Source organism: Heptranchias perlo, unplaced genomic scaffold, assembly GCF_035084215.1.
Source record: "Heptranchias perlo isolate sHepPer1 unplaced genomic scaffold, sHepPer1.hap1 HAP1_SCAFFOLD_43, whole genome shotgun sequence".
Taxonomy (NCBI): domain Eukaryota; kingdom Metazoa; phylum Chordata; class Chondrichthyes; order Hexanchiformes; family Hexanchidae; genus Heptranchias; species Heptranchias perlo.
In genome coordinates this window covers 11992804-12014483 of record NW_027139442.1, presented here as the reverse complement: position 1 = coordinate 12014483, position 21680 = coordinate 11992804, and the positions used below count along the sequence as shown (strand labels likewise).

Below are 21680 nucleotides of genomic sequence, written 5' to 3'. Positions count from 1 at the left end.
CGGAACATAAATTCGGACACAATCATTACAGACTCCGGCTTGATATTCAAGGATTGCTCGAAAAAAAAGGCGGAAAATATAATTTAAATTCAATAATTGAGGCACACTACAGATCCAATACAATCACTATCATAACAGAATCAATCAGTGCCGCTCCGGGACCGTTGGAAGAGGGAGTTTTAGTTTTCAGATTTGTAGCTGACAGGAGGCGCCCAATAGTTCAATAAACATAAATCGGTGTGGAAGGCACCCGATACCTTTCCGTGCTTGGGTCAATATGGGACTGGATAGAATCAGGCACTGGGATGGATGGAGACTGGTCCTGTGTGCGGACTGGATAGATTCAGGCACTGGGATGGATGGAGACTGGTCCTGTGTGGGGACTGGATAGAATCAGGTACTGGGATGGATGGAGACTGGTCCTGTGTGGGGACTGGATAGATTCAGGCACTGGGATGGATGGAGACTGGTCCTGTGTGGGGACTGGATAGATTCAGGCACCGGGATGGATGCAGACTGGTCCTGTGAGGGGACTGGATAGAATCAGGTACTGGGATGGATGGAGACTGGTCCTGTGTGGGGACTGGATAGATTCAGGGACCTGGATGGATGGAGACTGGTCCTGTGTGGGGACTGGATAGATTCAGGTACTGGGATGGATGGAGACTGGTCCTGTGTGGGGACTGGATAGATTCAGGCACTGGGATGGATGGAGACTGGTCCTGTGTGGGGACTGGATAGATTCAGGGACCGGGATGGATGGAGACTGGTCCTGTGTGAGGACTGGATAGATTCAGGTACCGGGATGGATGCATACTGGTCCTGTGTGGGGACTGGATAGATTCAGGTACTGGGATGGACAGAGACAGTTCCTGTGTGGGGACTGGATTCAAGGACTGAGATGGACAGAGACTTGTCCTTGGCCACTGTGTGAAGCGGAATCATAAAACTTCGCAACCTCAGCGTCCAATTTACCCTGAGATAAGCATCTGACCCCATTTCCGCTCCACCACCAAGAAAACATCGCGCGTCTCCTCCCCTGCCTCAGCTGATCTGGTGCTGAAACCCTCATCCACGCCCTTGTTACCTCCAGACTTGGCTCTTCCAATGCTCTCCTGGTCAGCCTCCTATCTGACGCCCTCTGCAAACTTCAACTCCTACAAAACTCCGTTCCCCTATCCTAACTCCCATCAAGACCCGTTCACCTATCACCCATGTGCTCGGTAACTTACATTGCCTCCCATAAGTTTAACCGCTGTAGCGATGTAATATATTAACGTAGACCGGGGATAACTGTGATCAATAGGGCAGTCTCTTCAGACAGTAACCAGCCCTTTCATAGATACAGTGGGTGGCTCTGAAAAGAGCCTTTGGGTTATCAGATTAAATCTTAGCTGCTTTACTTGCTCTTGGAGCTCACAGTGCTGGTTTTCTTCGGCAGCAGCACGGCCTGGATATTAGGCAGCACCCCGCCCTGAGCGATGGTCACCCGTCCCAGCAGCTTGTTGAGCTCCTCGTCGTTGCGGATGGCCAGCTGCAGGTGTCTGGGGATGATGCGGGTCTTCTTGTTGTCCCGGGCCGCGTTGCCGGCCAGCTCGAGGATTTCAGCCGTCAGATACTCGAGCACAGCAGCCAGATAGACCGGGGCTCCGGCACCCACACGTTCAGCGTAGTTCCCCTTTCGCAGGAGCCTGTGAACACGGCCCACAGGGAACTGCAGTCCGGCCCGGGATGAGCGAGACTTGGCCTTGGCCCGAGCTTTACCCCCGGTTTTTCCTCTTCCAGACATTTCCACAATCTCACAAACAGTTTCACAAAGAATGAAGAATTCTTCCCGCACTCGCCCTTCTTGTACCTTCTGGAGGAGTACAGTGGGGGCAATTGTGATTGGTTCATCTGTTCTCAATCTCATTGGTTCAACGAACAGCCAAATGAGAGAGCTGTTTTATTCACCAATCAATAGCCGGCAATGAGAAAAAGGCGGAATATACTGAACTGAACCGTTTTATTGAAATTTGAAAAGCCCGCCAATATATTTGTAACACAAGAAGCGGATTAAGTAAATAATGTCGCCTTAAGACAAAGATTTAAAAATCTCTCTCCTTTTACTCTGTTATTCCACATTTCCCGTCACAACTTCCAGAATCTTTTACAATCCGGTGAAAATCCGGCGTCATTCACCGTTCGCTTTCAATCCGGCGGGAATAAAGTCCCATTTTGTAACGGGACAGATCCCAGCTCAATCTTTGTAAAAGTAACAAACCACAGATTGTGGATTGATCCCTGTTCACAGGAGCTGTAGCGCGATCGAAACCGGAGCTGAGACTCCTGGTGTAAGAAGTCGAACAGTGACAGAGCCTTTCGACTTTTCTGTTCTCGGTGTGAAGTCCCTTTCAGGGTTGTTGCTTTAAAGAGGATTGCGGTTCTGAAAGTGATATTCCCGAATAATGAACAAAAAAACGTGAAAAGGAGAAATAAATGACCTTAAAACGGCTCTGAAGGGGCAGATGCGGGGGAAGGGGCGGAATATGACCGGGAACGAGAGGATCAGGGACACGTTTTTGGTTATTGAAACTAAATAAAACAACGACAGAGATTATACCGGGGCAGTGATTATGAGAATCTACCAGATTTCAAGTGAAATTACAAAAGCACAAGTTAGAGAGACAGTGAGTATCAAACTATCGACAGTAAAATGATTCCATAGAGGTGTTGGTACAGTTTTTCAGAGAGACTGTGGGTGGCTCTGAAAAGAGCCTTTGTGTTTATTTTCTTTTCAGTATATTGAGGAGTTTTACTTGGAGCTGGTGTACTTGGTCACCGCCTTTGTCCCTTCCGACACGGCGTGTTTGGCCAGTTCCCCGGGCAGCAGCAGGCGCACGGCGGTCTGGATCTCCCGGGAGCTGATGGTCGCCCGCTTGTTGTAATGGGCCAGGCGGGAAGCCTCACCCGCGATGCGCTCGAAAATATCGTTCACAAAGGAGTTCATGATGCCCATGGCCTTGGAGGAGATGCCGGTGTCGGGGTGAACCTGCTTCATCACTTTGTAGATGTAGATGGAGTAACTCTCCTTCCTCGACTTTCTCCGCTTCTTGCCGCCCTTGGCTGGTGCTTTACTCAAGGTTTTCTTGGCGCCCTTCTTGGGAGCTGCTTTCTTGTCCTCAGGCATTTTCAAACTCAATTTCAGACTCAGAAATGACCCAAATTCGCTCCGAGCTCGGATTAAATAGGCAGCCCCATAGCCCTATGGTAATGATTGTAAACAATTTTACAACACCAAGTTATAGTCCACCCCCTTCGTCGGGTGAACGTTCACCTGACGAAGGGGGAAGCCTCCGAATGCTTGTGAATTTAAAATAAAATTGCTGGACTCTAACTTGGTGTTGTAAAATTGTTTACAATTGTCAACCCCAGTCCATCACCGGCATCTCCACATCTATGGTAATGAGGGATGGAGGAAGGCAATGATTGTGATTGGGTCATTCGTAGTGAGGTCACAATAATTAACTGTAACTCTCTGATTGGTTTCTTCAAATATCCAATCAGATTTAATACCTGCCACCAATCACAAACTCGCTCACACTGCACATTGTCCGGTTTCATCAATTTGTTCCGAACTGTTGCAGTTCTGCTTCCGGCCAGTAGATGTCCCCAAACCCCGGGTCATTGAAGTTTGCAGATGAGAGAGGGACAGAAGATAAACTCATTCTTCACATTATATTGCACGGGTGGGATTTCGAAAAACTGGGAATGGAAAACAATTTGTTCGACAAAACATGAGTTGTAATGCTGTATTAAATGTTTGTAATTAATGTTGGGGGTATAGCTTATACTGAGGAAGACTACGACAAAATACAAGAAGACTTTAATAAGCTTGCTGAAAGGCGGTGTAAACGGCCATTGAATTTCCATATAGAAAGGTGTGAGGTGGTGCATTTTGCTCGGGGGAATAAGGATGCCAAACACTGCTTTGAAAATAAGAGTCTAAATGGGGTAGAAGAGCAATGGGATTTAGGGGTACAGATTGACAAATCTTTAAAAGTAGCAACACAGGTTGATAAGGCCATGAAATGCAAACACAGAGGTTTATTTCTAGAGGAATATATTTGAAAAGCAGATAAGTTATGTTGAACTGTAATTTTAACTGTCAAACCTTCTGTCAAACTATTAAATCTTCCCTTTCTGAAATCCGTGCTGACTATTCTTTATTATATTTTCGGTTTCTAGATGTTTTTCTGTTGCTTCATTGAGTAAAAGATTCCATGATCATTACTACCACCGACCTTTAGTTAACTGGTCCACAGTTCCCTGGACTTGTTCTATCTCCTGTTTCAAAATATAAGAATCACATCAACTGTCATCCAGTCCTCTGGCACTATTCCTTTCTGTAATGATTTTTTCTATATATGTAACAGTGCCTCTGCTATCTCTTCCCTTGTTTCATTTAATATGTGCGGATGCAATCCATCTGGACCAGGAGTTCTACCACCCTTTCAAACTTAAATGCCTTGATATCTTTATTGACCTCTTCCTCTAATATCATGTTCACCCTGTTAATCTCCCGGGTAAATACTGAGGCAAAGTAATAATTCAATATTTCTGCCATTTCGCTGACATTACCTGTGAGTTTATCTTGTGAATCCCTTAGTGGCCCTCAAGATATTCTGATTTTCCTTCTGTTATTTCTGGCTCTGTGCAATAATTTACGATTTCTTTTTATATTCCTTGATAATTTGATTTCGTGATTCCTGTTTGCTTCCCTAATTGTTTTTGTGACTTCTTCCTAACCTCTTCCTATTCGCTTTTGTCATCCTCTTATTTAATATCTATGAATGAGAAATTCCACCAGCTTGTTGTGTCTGTTCAGGGGCTGATGTTTGGGAACTATTTATTGTCTATGATTAAAGTACCAGAAACCCAAAGGGAGCAATTCAGTCCGAAACTCCACAGAAAGGCTCTATTTCTCCCTCCCAGTGAACTAAGGTGCTATGATGGTGAGTATAGCTCCCTTCCAAACAATTAATTCCAACAGGTTTGAATCCCAGCACGCTGAATTCGGAAACACCAAGACTGGAACCGAATTTGATGATGTTCAGAGGGATAGTGTTTTCAAAACACAAACGAGTCTAATTTATATTAAAAAATATTTTTAAAATTCATTTATTTCCCACATATCGTTGAATTTAACTCTGTTCCTTTGTATTATTATTTGCCCTGATCTGTACAGTGGATACGGGACACAATTGCTCGGATTCAGTGAAATTAATTGATTTTCTGAAGTTTTTCCCTCTGCTGATTCCCGTTCCTTATTTAAATTATGTCGGATTAACCTTTCTGATCTATCGAAGGATCATTGACCTGAACCGTTAACCCGAGCTTCCCTTCTCCACAGATGCTGCCGGACCTGCTGAGCCTTTCCAGCATTTTCGGTTTGATTTTTTTCTATATTTTATCCCTTTCACTTTTGACGGTCGCCGTTGAAACTTGCAGATTTGCACTCAGTTTTTATTTGTGTTTCAGTTCGGTTTATTTGAATTAATATAAATCGTCTCCTGAGAATTCAGACAGAAATATTGCGCAATGTCGAGTGAAATATAATGGGGCAACTTTCGAATGAGGAAAACAAAAACTTTTTTTCGAAATCAATTGTTTAATTTTTAACTGACAAATTAGAAAAAATACGGGAGTAAAAGTTACAGAGAGAAACGATTTCCTCACATTGCACATTGTCCTGAATCTGGAACAACGACAGACAATGTGAATTTGTTCCACTCAGTTACAGTTCTCACTTATGGCCAGTAGATGTCAGACTGCATGTGAGTGTGGCATTAATTCTATGTCTGTCATTCTCTGGTACTGTATGTGAGTGTGATATTCATTCTGTATCCGTCAGTCTCCAATACAGTCTGTGAGTGTGGGATTCATTCTGTATCTGTCAGTCTCTGGTACTGTGTGTGAGTGTGTGATTCGTTTTGTATCTCTCAATCTCTGGTGCTATCTGTGAGTGTGGGATTCATTCTGTGACTGTCAGTCTCTGGTATTCTATTTCAGTGTGGGATTCATTCTGTAACTCAGTCTCTGGCCAAAGTGCAAGTCTGGATTCGTTCTGTATTCTTATTTCAGGTTAGAGTATGGTACTTGAAACTGTATGTTTAATTCATTAATGTATGCAAATCTTTCGTGCTGCATTAATTTGTAAATATTGATACACTTTTGGATTTTGTTTTAATCAAACAATGTTTGCGAGTTTTGTTGAATGATTACATCTTAATCTCCGTGAAGATAATGTGTATTTCAATCTTTTACTGTGAAATTATTGGACTGGTATTTATTTTGTAGCTCAGTCTGGGCTAATAGAATAATTATTGTATCTTTCAGCCTGACACTGTATGAGATTTTTGGACTGGTATGTAATGTGTGGTTCAGTCTGTACTAATGGAATTCATACTGTACCTTTCAGTCTGATACTGTGTAATATATTTAGACAGGTTTGTAAGGTGTAGTTCAGTCTGCACTAAAGGAATTGATACTGTATCTTTCATTTTGACACTGAATGTGGCTTTTGGACTGGTATCTAATGTACACCTCAGTCTGCACTAATGGGATTTATACTGTATCTTCCAGTCTGAAACTGTGTGAGATTTTTGTACTGGTATGTAACGTGTAGGTCAGTCTGTACTAATTAAATCAACACTATTTCTTTCAGTATGGTACTGTACGTGATTTCTGGACAGGTATCTAATGTGAACCTCCGTCTGCAGTAAGGGAATTGATACTCTGCCTTTCAGTTTGATAAATATGATTTTTGGACAGGTAACTAATGTGTACCTCAGTCTAATGGGATTGATACTGTATCTTCCAGTATGATACTTTATGCAAATTTTGGACTGGTATATAATGTGTAGCTCAATCTGCAACAATAGGATTGAAACTGTACATTTCATTCTGACACTATGAGGTTTTTGGACATATATGTGAGTCAAATATGGGTAACATCTGAACTGGTATCTAATTTGTATCTCAGTGTACAATATTGGCATGAATACTGCAACTTTAAACTCATAATGTGGTGTGAGTTGTGGGCTGGTATTTAATTTGAATCTCGGGGTACACTATTGTGATTCATTCTGTACCTATCAATCAGTACCATGTGTCAGTTCTATCTGGTATTTAATTTGTAGCTAATTCTGATCTAATGTGAGATTAACACAGTGCCTTTCAATCTGATACTGGGTGTGATTTTGGACTGGGAATTATTTATCTGCCAGTCAGCGGTATTGAGTCATTGTGAAATAGAAATTCCGTCAGTCTCTCCTGCTCTGTTTGACTGTTGGATTGGGATCAGTTTGGGATTGACTATTTCTGCTGTGTGAGACTGTGGGATTGATGACCTGTCTGTGTCTCTGTGCTCTGTGAGTGATAATATACTGACAGATTACATTAAGAAAGATTGGTAGGGTGGTAAATAGCGAGGAGGATAGCCTCAGTCTGCAGGACGATATAGATGGGTTGGTCAGATGGGCGGAACAGTGGCAAATGGAATTTAACCCGGAAAAGTGCGAGGTGATGCACTTTGGAGGGACTAACAAGGCAAGGGAATACACAATGAATGGGAGGACCCTAGGCAAGACAGAGGGTCAGAGGGATCTTGGTGTGCAAGTTCACAGATCCCTGAAGGCGGCGGAACAGGTAGATAAGGTGGTAAAGAAGGCATATGGGATACTTGCCTTTATTAGCCGAGGCATAGAATATAAGAGCAAGGAGGTTATGATGGAGCTGTATAAAACACTGGTTAGGCCACAGCTGGAGTACTGTGTGCAGTTCTGGTCGCCACACTACAGGAAGGATGTGATCGCTTTGGAGAGGGTGCAGAGGAGATTCACCAGGATGTTACCAGGGCTGGAGCGCTTCAGCTATGAGGAGAGACTGGGAAGATTGGGTTTGTTTTCCTTGGAGCAGAGGAGGCTGAGGGGGGACATGATTGAGGTTTACAAAATTATGAGGGGCACAGATAGGACGGATACTAAGGAGATTTTTCCCTTCGTTGAGGGTTCTATAACAAGGGGACATAGATTCAAGGTAAAAGGCGGGAGGTTTGGAGGGGATTTGAGAAAGAACTTTTTCACCCAGAGGGTGGTTGGAGTCTGGAACTCACTGTCTGAAAGGGTTGTGGAGGCAGGAACCCTCACAACATTCAAGAAGCATTTGGATGAGCACTTGAAATGCCATAGCATACAAGGCTACGGACCAAATGCTGGAATATGGGATTAGAGTAGACAGGGCTGATGGACGGCGCGGACACGATGGGCCGAAGGGCCTCTATCCGTGCTGTATAACTCTATGACTCTATGACTCTATACATACTGTGTGTGAGAAGGAGCTGGCTGCACTGTTCCTTGTGCCCCGGGTGTCGGAAACATCACACTGATTCTGGGCCCTTCAAGGATTTGCCTGCAGGAAGAAAAATTATCTCTTGTAACTCAAGAACAGGTGAGGTAGAAAATACAAAAGTGATCAATTGAATCTCTCTGTTAATAATCATTGTAATATCCACAAATGAAAACCAGCGATACAAACAGTGTCAGTGTCTGACTCCACTGCAGTACTGCAGCACTCAGCTTCTGCACACCAGGTATGTTGGGCTGTTTTACAACAATTTAGTGACATCCAGACACAACCCAACCCCTGCACTGATCCATGAATGGGACTACCCGATGGGGCGGAGACCTTTGCACATATCAGATTTCTAATCCCCTCTCCCATGGGACTAACCGTTCAACCAAAACTAAACAGCCGCTGTTTAAAATGTGTCCTTCAAACTTCTCAACTGATGCCTGCAATAGATGCTTTTTGTATAACTCCCCATATCCTTACTGTCCGGCTCTGTTTACTGTTCTATAACAAACACTAAAGGTTAATGGGCAGGTTTAAAAAAATCAGATTTAATACCTGCCACCAATCACAAACACGCTCACACTGCACATTGTCCGGTTTCAGCAATTTGTTCTGAACTGTTGCAGTTCTGCTTCCGGCCAGTAGATGTCCCCAAACCCCGGGTCATTGAAGTTTGCAGATGAGAGAGGGACAGAAGATAAACTCATTCTTCACATTATATTGCACGGGTGGGATTTAGAAAAACTGGGAATGGAGACGAGCTGCAAGTACATTTTGTTAGAGCAAACACTAGTTGTGATACTGTGATAAATTCTTGTAATTTGTTTCGGAGATATAGTCAATACTGATCAAGACTGGGGCAAAATAAACATGCAGAACGGCCTTGTGAATGGCCATTGAATTTCAATATAGAAAGGTGTGAGGTGATGCATTTCGCTCGGGGGAATAAGGAGGCCACATACTGCATGGAAAATAAGAGTCTGTATCTAATTTATATCTTCATTTACAGGATGGCGTTCACATCTGTATCTTTAATACTTAAATGTATGAATAATTTTTCCCAGTTTTAATTGGTAGATAATGACATTTTAAAAAATGTAATAAGATAATGTGGGCGTCTATTTTTGGACTTCTATTAAATCTACATTGGGAACACAATTGTGAATTTGTGCATCTTCCAATTGATATGGTGACATTTTTGAACTTGTATATAATGTGTAGCTCAGTCTGCATGAATGGAATGCTGTATATTTCAGTCTGAATCTGTATCAGTTTTGTTGTCGTGATTTCAAATGTGCAGCTCAGTCTGCACTAATGGAATTGATACTGTATCTTTCAATCTGACACTGAGATTTTTGGACTGGAACGTAATTTATAACTCAGCCTGCACTAATGTAGGTGACTGTGAGATTCACCTTGTATCTCTCAGTCTCTGGTACTTTGTGTGAGTGTGGGATTCATTTTGTATCTGTCAGTCTCGGGTGCTGTGAGTGAGTGTGGGATTCATTCTGTATCTGTCAGTCTCAGGTGTTGTGAGTGAGTGTGGGATTCATTCTGTATCTGTCATTCTCTGGTACTGTGTGTGAGTGTGGGATTCATTCTGTGTCCGTCAGTCTCTGCTGCTGTGTGTGAGTTTGCGATTCATACTTTACCTCTCAGTCTCTAGTGCTTTATTAGAATTTGGGATGAACTCGGTATCTGTCTGTCCTTGGTACTGTATGCCTGAGTGGGATTCATTCTGTTTCTGTCATCTCTGGTACCATACTTGAGTATGGGATTCACTCTGTGTCTGGCAACCTCTAGTACTGTATGCGAGTTTGGGATTCCTTCTGCATGTCTGTCTCTGTACTGTATCGGAGTGTGAGATTCATTCTGTTTCTGTCCATAATTATTCTCTCAGATTACATTATGATGTTCAATACTGTAGCTTTAATATGTTAATGTTTGAATAGCTTTTCTCATTATTTAATTGGTAAATATGGATACACTTTCGTATTTGAAGCTGGAGGCTTTAATCAGATAATTTGTGTGCTTTTTGGACTACTATTAAATCTGTAAATCTGTGAGTAATATTGTGAATGATAATTTATCTTTCAAATTGATATGGTGACATTTCTGAATTGGTAAATAATGTGTATCTCAGTCTGTGCTAATTGAATTGATACTGTATCTTTAAATCTCATACTGTGAGTATATTATAAACTGGTATCTAATTTGTTTCTCAGGTTACACTGTCACAGCAATTCTCAATCTGATATTGTACATGAGTTTCGGCCTTCATTTTGTATTTGAATGATACACTATTCGAATGGATACTGCATGTATTAAACTCACGTGTGTGAGAGTTCTGGGCTAGTATTCAATTTGAATCTCGGGATATCTGGTATTTAATTCATGGCTAATGTTGCCCTTTTGTGAAATTGACAATCTGATAGTGTGATTTTGGGCTGGGATTTTTGTATCTACCTGTCAGCGGGACTGAGTTCGGGAGAAATGGAACAGTGTCTGCCTCACCTGCTCTGTTTGACTGTTGGATTGAAAATGTGACTCGGGAACTTGGGATCAGTGTGGGACTGACTACTTCTGCTGTGTGGGACTGTGGAACTGATGAGCTGTCTGTGTCTCTGTGCTCTGAGAGTGAGAATATACCTACTGTGTGTGAGAAGGAGCTGGCTGCACTGTTCCTTTGCCTCGGGTGGAGGAAATTTCACATTCATTCTGGCTCCTTCAAGTATTTGCCTGTAGAAAGAAACGTATCTCTTGTAAATCAAGAACAGGTGAGGTAGAAAATGCAGAAGTGATCAGATTAATATCTGTTAATAATAATATTGAATAACCACAAATGAAAATCAGCGATACAAACAGTATCAGTGTCTGACTCCACTGCAGTACAGCAGCACTCAGCTTCTGCACACCAGGTGTGTTGGGCTGTTTTACAACAGTTTAGTGACATTCAGACAAAATCCAACCCCTGGACTGATCCATGAATGGGACTACCCGATGGGGCGGGGAGCTTTGCACATATCAGATTTCTAATCCCCTCTTCCATGGTACTAACCGTTCAACCGAAACAAAACAGCCACTGTTTAAAATGTGTCCTTCAAACTTCTCACCTGATGCCTGCAATAGATACTCTTTGTATAACTCCCCACATCCTTACTGTCCGGCTCTGTTTACTCTTCAATAACAAGCACTAAAGGTTAATGGGCAGGTTTAAAAAATCAGATTTAATACCTGCCACCAATCACAAACACGCTCACACTGCACATTGTCCGGTTTCAGCAATTTGTTCCGAACTGTTGCAGTTCTGCTTCCGGCCAGTAGATGTCCCCAAAACCCGGGACATTGAAGTTTACAGATGAGAGAGGGACAGAAGATCAACTCATTCTTCACATTATATTGCACGGGTGGGATTTAGAAAAACTGGGAATGGAGAACATTTTTTCGATAAAACATTGGTTGTAATGCTGTATTAAATGATTTTAATTAATTTAGGGGGTGTAGTCAATACTGAGGAAGACTACGACAAAATAAGCTTGCAGAACGGCCGTGTAAATGGCCATTGAATTTCAATATAGAAAGGTGTGAGCTGGTGCATTTTGCCAGGGGGAATAAGGAGGCCACATACTGCTTGGAAAATAAGTGTCTAAATGTGGTAAAGGAGCAATGCAAATCGTGTCCTGAGAAATCAGAGAGAAATACTGTGCAATGTACAGTGAAATATAATGGGGCAAATTCACAACTATCGAATGAGTGAAACAAAAACTTTATTATGAAACAATTGTCATCATTTTTCAATAACAAAACGAGCAAAAATACGGGAGTAGAAGTTACAGAGAGAACCTTTCCTCACGTTGCACATTGTCCGATTTCTGTAACCACGACATAAAATGTGAATTTGTTCCGCTCTTTTACAGTTCTCGCTTACGTCCAGCAGAAGTCAGTCTCCAGTACTGTGTGTGAGAGCGGGGTTTACTCTGCATGTCAATATCTGATACTGTGTGAGTGTGGGATTCATTCTGTATCTGCCAGTCTCTGGTACTGAGTGTGAGCATGGTGTTAATTCTGTATCTCTCAGTCTCTGGCACTACATATGAGTTTGGGATCATTCTGTATCTGCAAGTCTGTGGCACTGTATACGAGAGTGGGATTAATTCTGTATCTGCCAGTCTCAGGTACTGTGTATAAGTGTGGAATTAACTCTGTATCTGTCAGTCTCTGGTACTGTGTGTGAGTATGGGATTCATTCAATATCTGTTAGTCCCTGGTATTTTGTGTGAATGAGCGTTTCAGTCTGTTTCCGTCAGTGTCAGGTGCTATATGTGAGGGAGACTTTCATTCTGCATCTATCAATTTCTGGTACTGTTTGTGAGTGATATAAATGTTGTCTCTGTTAGTCTGTGCTACAGTGTGTGAGTTTAGGATTCATTCTGTATCTGTCAGTCTCTGGTACCGTGGGAGTGTGTGATTCATTCTATGTCTGTCAGTCCCTTGTAATGTGTGTGAGTGTGGGATTCATTCTGTATCTGTCAGTCCCTTGTAATGAGTGTGAGTGTAGGATTCATTCTGTATCTGTCAGTCCCTTGTAATGTGTGTGAGTGTCGGATTCATTCTGTATCTGTCAGTCACTGTTACATTGTTTGAGTGCTGTTTTCAATTTGCATGTCAGTCTCTGGCCCTCTATCTGAGTGTGAGATTCATTCTTTATCTGTATGTAATTTGTGTCTCTGTTTACAGTATGGTGTTCAAAACTCTCTCATTAATACCTCAATGTATCAATAATTTTTCCCAGTGTTTAATTGGTAGATAATGATACATTTTAAAATATAATGTTTTCGGTTATAATCAGAGAATGTGGGCACTTTTTGGACTTCTATTGAATCTGTATCGATGGGAAAAAAATTGTGAATTAGTTTATCTTCCAAAATGATATGGTGACATTTTTGAACTTGTATATGATGTGTAGCTCAGTCTGCTTGAAAGGTATACTGTATATTTCAGTCTGAATCTTTATCAGTTTTTTGTAGTGCTTTATAATATGTAGATCAGTCTGCACTAATGGAATTGATACTGTATCTTTCAATCTGACACTATGAGATTTTTGGACTGATGTGTAATGTGTAACTCAGACTGCATTAATGTGTGTGACTGTGAGATTCATTCTGTATCTGTCAGTCCCTAGTACTGTCTGTGAGTGTGGGATTCATTCTATATCTGTCAGTCCCTAGTACTGTCTGTGAGTGTGGGATTCATTCTGTTTCTGTCAGTCCCTAGTACTGTCTGTGCGTGTGGGATTCATTCTGTATCTGTCAGGCTCTGGTACTGTGGGTGTGTGTGATTCATTCTATATCTGTCAGTCCCTTTTACTGTGTGTGAATGTAGGATTCATTCGGTATCTGTCAGTCTCTGTTACATTGTGTGAGTGCTGGTTTCATTCTGTGTGTCACTCTCTGGCCCTCTATCTGAGTGTGAGATTCATTCCTTATCTGTATGTAATTTGTATCTCCGTTTACAGAATGGTGTTCAAAACTTTATCTTTAATAGCTCAATTAATGCATATTTTTCCCAGTGTTTAATTGGTTGATAATGAAATGCTTTAGAATATAGTCAGAGAATGTGGGCACTTTTTGGACTACTATTAAATCTGTATCGATGGGAACACAATTGTGAATTAGTTCATCTTCCAAACTGATATGGTGACATTTTTGAACTTGTATATGATGTGTAGCTCAGTCTGCATGAATGGAATACTGTATATTTCAGTCTGAATCTGCATCAGTTTTTTTAGTGGTATATAATGTGTAGATCAGTCTGCACTAATGGAATTGATACTGTATCTTTCAATCTGATACTTCTTGGACTGGTAAATAATGTTACTCAGCCTGCACTAATGTGTGATTCATTTTGTATCTCTCAGTATCTGGAACAGTTTGTCAGTGTGGGATTCATTCTGTATCTTGTCAGTAGTGTGTGTGAGTTTGTGATTTATTCTATATATGCAGTCTCTGATACTGTGAGTGTGGGATTTATTCTGTCTCTTTCAGTCTCCAGTCTTGTATGTGGGTGTTGAATTCTTTCTGTATATGCAGCCTCTCAGACTGCATGTTGGTTTGGGATGCATTCTCTATCTGTCAGTCTCTGGTACTGTGTGTGAGTGTATGATTCATTCTGTATCTCTCAGGCTCTGGTACTGTGTGAATGTGGGAGTCATTATCTTTCTGTCAGTCTCTAGTACTTTATGAGAGTGAGTAATTAACTAGATATCTATCAGCCCTTGGTACTGTATGCCAGTGTGGGATTCATTCTATATCTGTCATCTCTGGTACCATATGTGAGTGTAGGATTCGCTCTGTGTCTGTCAGTCTATTATTGTATGTGAGTTTGGGATTCCTTCTGCATCTGTCAGTCTCTGGTACTATATCTGAGTGTGAGATTCATTCTGTATCTGTATGTAATTATTCTCTCAGATTGCATTATGGCATAAAAAAATTTAGCTTTAATATCTTCATGTTTAGATCATATTTCTCATTATTTAATTGGTAAATGTGGATACATTTTAGGATTTGACACTGTAGGTTTTAATCAGATAATTTGTGTGCTTTTTGAACTACTATTAAATCTGTATCTCTGTGAGTACTATTGTGAAAGATAATGTATCTTTCAAATTGATATGGTGACACTTTTCAAATGGCGTATAATGTATAGCTCAGTCTGTACTAATAGAATTGATACTGTATCTTTACATCTCACAATATGAGTCCATTATAAACTGATATCTAATTTGTTTCTCAGATTACACTCTCACAGCATTTTTAATCTGATACTGTACATGAGTTTTGGACTCGTATGCAATTTGTATCACATGATACATGTAATATCCATTCGCATAGTGTATAAACTCACATGTGTGTGAGAGTTCTGGGCGAGTAATCAATTGGAATCTCAGGGTACATTATTGGGATTCATTCTGCACCTTTAAATCGGGTGCCATGTGTGATTTCGATCTGGTATTTAATTCGTAGCTAATGTTGCCCTATTGTGAGATTGATACAGTGCCTTTCCATCTGATAGTGTGATCTTGGACTGGGATTTTTGTATCTACCTGTCAGCGGGACTCAGCTCGGGGGAAATGGAACAGTGTCTGCCTCACCTGCTCTGTTTGACTGTTAGATTGAAAATGTGTCTGTGGAACTTGGGATCAGTGTGGGACTGACTGCTTCGACTGTCTGAGACTGTGGAACTGATGACCTGTCTGTGTCTCTGTGCGCTGTGTGTGATAATGTACTTACTGTGTGGGAGAAGGAGTTGGCTGCACTGTTCCTTGTGCCTCAAGTGGAGCAAACATAACACTGATTCTGGATCCATCAAGGATTTGCCTGCAGGAAGAAATTTATCTCTTGTAACTCAAGAACCAGTGAGGTAGAAAATACAAAAGTGTTCGAATTAATATCCATGTCAATGATTATTTTGAATATCCACAAATGAGAACCAGTGATACAAACAGTGTCAGTGTCTGACTCCACTGCAGTACTGCAGCACTCAGCTTCTGCACACCAGATGTGTTGGGCAATTTTACAACGATTTAGTGACATCCAGACACAACCCAACCTCTGCACTGATCCATGAATGGGACGACCCGATGGGGCGGGGACCTTTGCACACGTCAGGTTTCTAATCCCCTCTCCCATGGGACGAACCGTTCAACCGAAATCAAACAACCGCTGTTTAAAATGTGTCCTTCACACTTCTCACCTGGTGCCTGCAACAGATGCTCTTTGTATAACTCCCCACATCCTTAATGTCCGGCTCTGTTTCCACTCTTCACTGTCCAATAACAATAAACAGGGTGAGACTGGAACTAAACCAGGAACATTCACTACTGGTTTGGGGAGAGAAAGCAGCAATGGTTTTAAATAGCAGGTTCTTCCCATTCTCTCTCCCTTCCCCTGGACACACCCTGTACACACACAGCCCGAGAATGACCTCTCCCTTCCCCCGCTCACTCCATGTTCAGGGACCAGTTCCTGATCCACTCCGCCTCTTACAAACAGCCCCCGGACTCCCCCTGACCTTCCCCCGGACTCAATGCCGATCTCTGAGCCCATCTGCGGACACGGTCCCGAAGCGATGAGCTGCTGTAACGAGGCTGCTCTTTGCTCCCTTCCCCCGGGGGCCGTGATCTCTCCATTCCCGGCTGTTTTAAACCATCTTCTTCCGCTCACTGAGGGAATGGCGCTCACAGGCCGAGCTGGGGGAGGGGATCGCGCATGCGCTCTTCTGCTCACCAACAATCAGCGCTGGGGGCGGGGCTGGGTCACGCATGCGCAGATATCTGGTTTAATTCTCAATACAAAAATCGATGGAAACTTTCCCCAATTGGAATTTTTCAGAGTCTGAGCAAAGGAAGTGGGTCTGGGGGAAAGGTCAGAGGGAATGGGGTCCACAGGCAGTGCAGGAACAGGCACCAGAATGGGAAACAGATGGGATTCCACCAGTGACTAACGCTGGAATCCAGACTGACTTTACAATCTCTTACTGTTAAACTGGATGTTTCCATCCCTGCTGTTTCTCTCGGTATCTTTTGATGGAAAAGAGTCTTTCAGAGATAAAGTGGGCGGCTGTGAAATGAGCCAATTGGTTCTGTTCATTCTTGGTCCCTTTACTGACAAAGAAACTTGTGACTCCGTATCTGGAGTCCGGATTCCTCGAACCAATCCTGGAGAAACATGGGAGGAAAGTGGGAGTCGGTGTATTTGCTGGGATCGTGTAGGATTAATATTTGACGGCTACAGTCCCAGTTTATTTCAATCGGAGTGAAACTCTCGGTCACTGAGAGAAATACAGAAGGTCCCTGAGCTGCAAAATTGCAGAGGGTACAACATGCAAGAGAGGGTTAAATGCGTGACACTGTCCCTGAGAGTGGGATTAATAATGTGTCTGTCTCTGAAATAATAACAGTGAGAGATGAGACTGCATCTTCCGTCACTCCAGCTTGGAATGGCAATTGGAATGGAGAATTTTCCAATTTGTTACTGGGTGAAAACGGGACATTGCAGGTCAGTTTCTTTCTCTCTTATGTACAACATATGAAGGTGGAATACTGCTGCTGAGCGTGATACAGAGAGACTGATGGGAAGCGTATGGCTGATACTCTGCCTGTCTGTATCTCTCTAGCGCTGTACACGAAGGTGCGATACTGTTTGCTGAGTGTGAAACGGACACACTGAGAGGAAGTGTGAGAATGATACTTTGTCTGTGTGCCTGTCTCTGTCTGTCTCTTCATCTGTCCGTCTGTATTTCTCTCCCTCCAGCGCTGTACATGAAAGCGGGATATTGTTATTGAGCGTAATATGAACACCCTGTTGGAAGGTAAAGACTAATTCTGTGTCTGTGAACAGACCTCCGGTGCTGTTGGTGAGACGGTCACTGTCCCTTCTATTATGTATGAGCCGGTCTGACGGTGCATTTATCAGTCTCCAGTCCAATAAGGAAAGGTGGGGAGAAACAGCCTGTAACGGCCTGACACTGGACTGCCTATGAATGTTGAATTTATTCAGCAACTGGCCGTCTCTGGGTGTTGAGAATGGGACGGATAGAACACCAGTTACTGTTGTCTGTCAGTCAGTTTAGGAGGAGGGAGAGAAAGACAGAGAGACTGGAGGAGCCCAGAGAGGAGAATTTGTATTATCGTCTCAACCAAACATATTGCTGAGTGTGAATAATATAATCATGTAAAACCAGATATGGATAATCACATCCACAGCTGTGATTGTCTCCTGCCCCTGAATCTGGGGACCAGACACTGAGGAGCGCCGGGCTCGGAGTGTTTAACAGTTACTGAGCTGGGAAACGACAACTAACCCCCGAGAATCTGCAGCACAGGCCGAGCGGGGAGGAAAGCCTGTCCCGGGAATTGTCAATCTGGCGAACAGTTTGTCCTGTGAATGTGAAGATGTGAACATTGTGTCAGAGAGAGTGTGTTAAAGGGGCGGATGGGTTAGATTAATGTCACTGTGTTTGTTTGGCCGGACTCATCGCCAGATTTCCGAGTCCCTTTTGAGTAAAATTTTAAAAAATCCCTGTCAAAGGATCGCCCTCCTCCCCTGCCGAGCTCCGAAGTGGAAATTTAAGGTAAAGTTTCAGATCAATTCAAGATTTCAGGTGAAAAACGGAGATCATGTCAGCGATCGGGTGAGAGAGCGCGATCAGTGCAGCAATGAAACGGGTTTAAATCGAAACTGGTGCTTTTAATTCGGGTGAAAGTTTTTCGACAGCAAACATTCCGGTGTGAGATATAGGAAGGGGCTAGTCTGGGACTCTGGAGTGCCCGATTTGAATTGGAATCGGGGAGTTTAAGAGGAGAGAGAAACACAGAGAGGCTGGAGGGGCCGGGAGCTGACAGCAGGATGTCTCCGCCCCGTCCGCTCTGTGCCTTTAAGTTGCTCTGTGCCGCCGCCTCTCGTTTCATTTCTGACCCAGCTCTGACTGTCAGAGAGATTTTCTCCAGAGTCCCGGACATGACAGACACTGCAGCCGCCGAAACGGCTCCTCCTGCCGCCGCCGCTCCACTCAAGGCTCCGAAGAAGAAGAAGGCGGTTCCCCGACCCAAGTCCACCGGTCCCCCGTTGGGCGAACAGATCCTCAAGATTGTGGGGGATTGCAAGGATCGCAAGGGGATATCCCTGGCCGCGATAAAGAAGGTTCTGGCTGCCAAAGGCCTGGATGTGGAGAAGCACCGGTCCCAGATCAAATTAAGTATCAAGAGAAATGTGGAAAAAGGCTCCCTGGTGCAGATCAAGGGCACGGGCGCCTCGGGCTCCTTCAGAGTCGCTAAGAAGGAAACCCAGGCAAAAGTGGGAAAGAAGGTGAAGAAACAAGTGACCAAGAAATCTCCCGGAAAGAAACCAGCGGCCAAAAAAACAGCCCTCAAGAAATTAACGGCCAAGAAACCAGCGGTCAAGAAATCGACCACGAAAAAGGCGGCGAAATCACCAATTAAGAAGAAACCGGCGGCTAAGATGCCCAAGACCCCCAAGCCAGTGAAGGCGAAGGCGAAGAAGGTGGAAAAACCGAGGGCCAAGCCCAAGCCGAAGTCAGCAAAGCCCAAGAAAGCAGCGGGCAAAAAGAAGTAAAAACTCAAGTGAAACTTGTGACCATCTGAACCCAACGGCTCTTCTCAGAGCCACCCACGTCTCTCAGAAAAGAGCTGATCCCGGAATCAGATGATTCCTGTCCCGGGACCGGGCTCAGATTTCAGATAGAAATCATTTCAAATAAACCCAGGGTCCTGGTGACTCGCTGACATTCGCTATCCCCGCCCGACCCCCAATGTCTGTAATAAAATAGAGAGAATGGGATGTCCGGGCCGGGCCTCACTGGAACTGGCGTGTGTTCGGCACCAGTCCCAGTTCATTTTTTCTCCCAGATTCAGGGCGAGAGTCCGTGACAGGGTAAAACTGGCGGAGAACCGCCGCTATCACAATTCAAACCTAAACACATGAGATTCTTCAAATCAGCTGGAAGAAAGTGTTTATAAACTGCTGAACCCGTCTGGGAGGGAATGTGCGGGGAGATAGAATCGGGTCTGGGACTGAAATGGAAGGAGGCGGGTTGACTTGTTATGGAAGGGACTGTATTTTGGCAGGAATATTGCTGACTGTTAATTGTAATGGGGCTTATTGAAAAGCTCCGGGATTCTATGAAGCCCGAGTCTGTAAGGGTTTGTGCGGAGCGCTGTGTTTCGGTTCTATTATCGATAAACGGTTTGAAATTGGCGGGTGGAGAAAGCTGGAGGTGGAGCTGGAAGATCAGAAGCCGCTCTCCGCTCTGTCCGTCACTCTGACTGTCTCCTCCCCTCCCTGTTTAATATCACACTCTGTCTCCTCCCCTCCCTGTTTAATATTTATCTCTATCTCCTCCCCTCCCTCTCTCACCCTGTGTGTGTTTCAGTCAGGTCAGGGCAGGCTGCATAAAAACGGAACCAACATCAGTTTGCTGTTCATTCAGCAGCGATTTGAGTGAAGAATAATCATGTCTGGCAGAGGTAAAGGAGGCAAAGGACTGGGGAAAGGCGGAGCCAAGCGGCACCGGAAAGTGCTTCGTGATAACATCCAGGGGATCACCAAACCAGCCATCCGCCGCCTGGCTCGCCGTGGCGGTGTCAAGCGGATCTCGGGTCTGATCTACGAGGAAACCCGCGGGGTGCTGAAGGTTTTCCTGGAGAATGTGATCAGGGACGCGGTCACCTACACTGAACACGCCAAGCGCAAGACGGTCACTGCCATGGATGTGGTGTACGCTCTGAAACGGCAGGGCCGCACTCTCTATGGATTCGGCGGCTGAACAACTCGACCCTTTCAAACCGGAAACAAAACAAAGGCTCTTCTAAGAGCCACCCACCGCCTCACAGAGAGAGCACTGACCTGGGAACGGGGAGAGGAAAGATCTCGGGGTGGGGAATCAGTTTCTGATATTTAATTAGTATGGGGAGATTCCCCAACACTCGGTACAGGGAGATCAGAAACAACGGCCGGGGTTCTCGGCCATCCCGAGAGAAGGAGCGGAATTCCCGGTTTCACGGTATAAATGAACAGGCGGTGATACAGAGTCTTTCCCCAGACATTACATTCTCCGCTCAAATTAAAATCCCTCCTCACTCCCTCTGTCCTCTCTGCTCGGTGTTTATTTCCTGCCCTCATTCAATTATCAGTTCGATGTGAAGTTTCTGTTTGAGGAGCGGTTCACCCGGCTGGAACTGGCGGGATTTTTGAAATTGAAGCTGGACTTTGTCCCGTTACGTAAAGCAATGACCGGGGATTTATTCCCGCCCGTTTAGAGACAGATCAGAGAATGAATCGGAATGTGAAACAGCCTGAGATTTGAGCTGAGGAGAAGGAAATAATGGAGATTATGAAGAGAGAGATTCTTAAATTGCTGGAGGGAAATTAAATTTTCTTGAAACTTATTTGATGCTCTGAAATTGGCGGGCTTTTTGAAATTGAAGATTAATTTCAGCTCAGCCAATTGGGACCCAATACCTCGCGCCGTTTTGGTCTGACTGACAGATCTCGGATCAAACCTGCCAATCACAGTCCCGGGGCAGTCCCTGCTTGTCTGGGGGTGAAACCTCAGCCAATCACAGGCCAGGGGCGGATACCCTTAGACGCTTTAAAAGGCGGCCCCAGAGCGCACTCCGTATTCACAGTCTCTGTGTCTCGGGTTGTGTTGAGATCTGTTCAGAAAATGGCCAGGACCAAGCAGACAGCGCGCAAATCGACCGGCGGGAA

At 43.8% G+C, this 21680-nt stretch overlaps 1 protein-coding gene and 1 long non-coding RNA gene across 2 annotated transcripts in view; both read right to left on the bottom strand.

Annotated features, from left to right (window-relative positions):
- Nucleotides 1-21680, bottom strand: part of LOC137312607 (zinc finger protein 271-like) — a 62375-nt gene that overhangs the window by 18577 nt on the left and 22118 nt on the right. The window lies entirely within an intron of this gene.
- Nucleotides 7836-16646, bottom strand: LOC137312643 (uncharacterized). The gene is made up of 4 exons (XR_010960767.1): nucleotides 16147-16646; nucleotides 15684-15770; nucleotides 11048-11133; nucleotides 7836-8451 (listed from the first exon to the last, which is right to left on the bottom strand). It is a non-coding gene; the product is annotated as an uncharacterized lncRNA (long non-coding RNA).